Below are 4,140 nucleotides of genomic sequence, written 5' to 3'. Positions count from 1 at the left end.
AAAAGGTGTGAAAAATATGAAGAGCTACAAAAGGTGTGAAAAATATGAAGAGCTTCAAAAGGTGTGAAAAATATGAAGAGCTTCAAAAGGTGTGAAATACATGAGGAGCATGAAACGGTCAGAAAAATAGGAGGAGCATGAAGCGGTGTTGAAAAACATGAAGAACCTGAAAAGGTGTTAAAAATATGAAGAGCTTCAAAAGGTGTCAAAAATGTGAGGAGCATGAAACTGTCTGAAAAATAGGAGGAGCATGAAACCGTGTCAAAAACATGAAGAGCCTGAAAAGGTGTGAAATATATGAAGAGATTCAAAAGGTGTCAATAATATGAGGAGCATGTAACGGTTTGGAAAATAGGACGAGCATGAAGTGGTGTTGAAAAACATGAAGAGCCTGAAAACATGTGAAAAATATGAAGAGCTTCAAAAGGTGTCCACAATATGAGGAGCATGAAACTGTCTGAGAAATAGGAGGAGCATGAAGTGGTGCTTAAAAACATGAAGAGCCTAAAAGCTGTGAAAAATAAGAAAAGCTTCAAAAGATGTCACAAATATGAGGAGCATGAAACGTTCTGAAAAATTGGAGGATCATGAAGCGTTGTTGAAAAACATGAAGAGTCTGAAAAGTTGTGAAAAATATGAAGAGCTTCAAAAGGTGTCAAAAATATGAGGAGCATGAAACGGTCTGAAAATTAGGAGGAGCATGAAACCGTGTCAAAAACATGAAGAGCCTGGAAAGGTGTGAAAAATGAAGAGCTTCAAAAGGTGTGAAATACATGAGGAGCATGAAACGGTCTGAAAAATAGGAGGAGCATGAAGCGGTGTTTAAAAACATGAAGAGCCTGAAAAAGTGTGTAAAATATGAAGAGCTTCAAAAGGTGTCAAAAATTAAATTAGCATGAAACCGTCTGAAAAATAGGAGGAGCATGAAGTGGTGTTGAAAAACATGAAGAGCCTGAAAAAGTGTAAAATATATGAAGAGCTTCAAAAGGTGTTAAAAATAGGAGGAGCATGAAGCGGTGTTCAAAAACATGAAGAGCCTGAAAATGTGTGTAAACTATGAAGAGCTTCAAAACGTGTCAAAAATATGAAGAGCATGAAACGGTCTGAAATATAGGTGGATCAAGAAGCGGTGTTGAAAAACATGAAGAGCGTGAAAACGTGTGAAAAATATGAAGAGGTTCAAAAGGTGTGAAAAATATGAAGAGCTTAAAATGGTGTCAAAAATGAGATGAGCATGAAACGGTCTGAAAAATAGGAGCAGCATGAAACGGTGTTCAAAAACATGAAAGTCTGAAAAGGTGAGAAAAATATGAAGAGCTTCAAAGGATGTTAAATACATGAGGAGCATGAAACTGTCTGAAAATTAGGAGGAGCATGAAGCGGTGTTCAAAAACATGAAGAGCCTGAAAACGTGTGAAAAATATGAAAAGGTTTAAAATGTGTCAAAAATATGAGGAGCATGAAACGGTCTGAAAAATAGGAGGACGATGAAACGGTCTTCAAAATATAAAGAACCTGAAAAGGTGTGAAAAATATGAAGAGCTTTTAAAGGTGTCAAAAATATGAGGAGCATGAAGCGGTGTTGAAAAACATGAAGAGCCTGAAAAGGTGTGAAAAATACGAAGAGCTTCAAAAGGTGTGAAAAATATGAAGAGCTTCAAAAGGTGTCAAAAATATGAGGAGCATGAAAAGGTCTGAAAAATACGAGGAGCATGAAGGGGTGTTGAAAAACATGAAGAGCCTGAAAAGATGTGAAAAATATGAAGAGCTTCAAAATGTGTCAAAAATATGAGGAGCGTGAAACGGTCTGAAAAACAGGAGAAGCATGAAGCGGTGTTGAAAAACATGAGGAGCCTGAAACGTGTGAAAAATATGAAGAACTTCAAAAATATGAAAAATATGAAGAGATTCAAAAGGTGTGAAAAATATGAAGAGCTTCAAAAGATGTCAAAAATGAGATGAGCATGAAACGGTCTGAAGAAAAGGAGGAGCATGAAGCGGAGTTCACAAAAATGAAGAGCCTGAAAAGGTGGAAAATATATTAAGAGCGTCAAAAGGTGTCAAAAATTTGAGGAGCATGAAACAGTCTGAAAAATAGCAGGAGAATGAATTGGTTTTGAAAAACATGAAGAGCCTGAAAACATGCGAAATATATGAAGCGCTTCAAAAGGTGTGAAATACATGAGGAGCATGAAACAGTTGAAAAATAGGAGGAGCATGAAGCGGTGTTCAAAAACACGAAGAGCTTGAAAGGTGTGAAAAATATGAAGAGCTTTAAAAGGTGTCAAAAATATGAGGAGCATGAAACGTTCAGAAAAATAGGAGGATCATGAAACGTTGTTCAAAAACATGAAGAGCTTGAAAAGGTGTGAAAAATATGAAGAGCCTCAAAACGTGTCAAAAATATGAGGAGTATGAAACGGTCTGGAAAATATCAGGAGCATGAAGCGGTGTTGAAAAAGATGAAGAGCCTGAAAACGTGTGAAAAATATGAAGAGCTTCAAAATTATGAAAAATATGAAGAGCTTGAATAGGTGTGGAAAATGTGAAGAGATTCAAAATGTGTCAAAAATGACATGAGCATGAAACGGTCTGAAAAATACGAGGAGCATGAAACGGTGTTGAAAATCATGAAGAGCCTGAAAAGGTGTTAAAAATATGAAGAGCCTCAAAAGGTGTGAAATACATGAGGAGCATGAAACGGTCTGAAAAATAGGAGGAGCATGAAATGGTGTTCAAAAACATGAAGAGCCTGAAAAGGTGTGAGAAATATGAAGACCTTCAAAAGGTGTCAAAAATATGAGGAGCATGATACTGTCTGCAAAATAGGAGGAGCATGAAGTTGTGTTGAAAAACATGAAGAGCCTGAAAAAGTGTGAAAAATATGAAGAGCTTCAAAAGGTGTCAAATATATGAGGAGTATGAAACGTTCTGAAAAACCGGAGGAGCATGAAGCGGTGTTGAAAAACATGAAGAGCAGAAAAGGTGTGAAAAATTTGAAGAGCTTCAAAAATGTGAAAAATATGAAGAGCTTCAAAAGGTGTGAAATATATGAAGAGCTTCAAACGGTGTGAAAAATATGAACAGCTTCAAAAGGTGTCAAAAATATGAAGAGCATGAAACGGTCTGAAAAATAGGAGGAGCATGAAGTGGTGTTGAAAAACATGAAGAGCCTGAAAATGTGTGAAATATATGAAGAGCTTCAAAAGGTGTGAAAAATATGAAGAGCTTCAAAGGTGTCAAAAATATGAAGAGCATGAAACGGTCGCACAAATAGGAGGAACTTGAAGTGGTTTTCGAAAACATGAAGTGTCTGAAAAGGTGTGAAATATAAGAAGAGCTTCAAAAGGTGTCAAAATTATGAGGAGCATGAAACGGTCTGAAAAATAGGAGGATCATGAAACAGTGTTGAAAAACATGAAGAGCCTGAAAAGGTGTGAAAAATATGAAGAGCTTCAAAACGTGTCAAAAATATGAGGAGCATGAAACGGTCTGAAAAATAGGAGGAGTATGATGCGGTGTTGAAAAATATGAAGAGCTTCAAAAGCTGTCAAAAATGAGATGACCATGAAACGGTCTGAGAAATAGAAGGAGCATGAAGTTCTTTTCAAAAAAATGAAGAACCTGAAAAGGTGTGAAGTATATGAAGATTTCAAAAGGTGTCAAAAATATGAGGAGAATGAAACGGTCTGAAAAATAGGAGGAGCATGAAGTCATGTTGAAAAACATGAAGAGCCTGAAAATGTGAGAAAAATACGAAGATCTTCAAAAGGTGTCGCAAATATGAGGAGCATGAAACGGTCTGAAATATATGAGGAGCATGAAGCGGTGTTCAAAAACATGAAGAGCCTGAAAACGTGTGAAAAATTTGAAGAATCTTCAAAAATGTGCAAAATATGAAGAGCTTCATAAGGTGTGAAATTAATGAAGATCTTCAAAAGGTGTCAAAAATTAGATGAGCATGAAACGGTCTGCAAAATAGGAGGAGCATGAAGTGGTGTTCAAAATTTTGAAGAGCCTGAAATGGTGTGAAATATATGAAGAGTTTCAAAAGGTGTCAAATATATGAGGAGCAAAAACGGTCTGAAAATAGGAGGAGCATGAAGCGGTGTTGAAAAACATTAAGAGCCTGAAAATGTG

The sequence above is a fragment of the Dama dama genome, unplaced genomic scaffold (genome assembly GCF_033118175.1).
Source record: "Dama dama isolate Ldn47 unplaced genomic scaffold, ASM3311817v1 ptg000109l, whole genome shotgun sequence".
In the NCBI taxonomy this organism is placed as follows: Eukaryota; Metazoa; Chordata; class Mammalia; order Artiodactyla; family Cervidae; genus Dama; species Dama dama.
The sequence above is the reverse complement of the archived record's forward strand: the minus strand, read 5'-3'. Positions refer to the sequence as shown.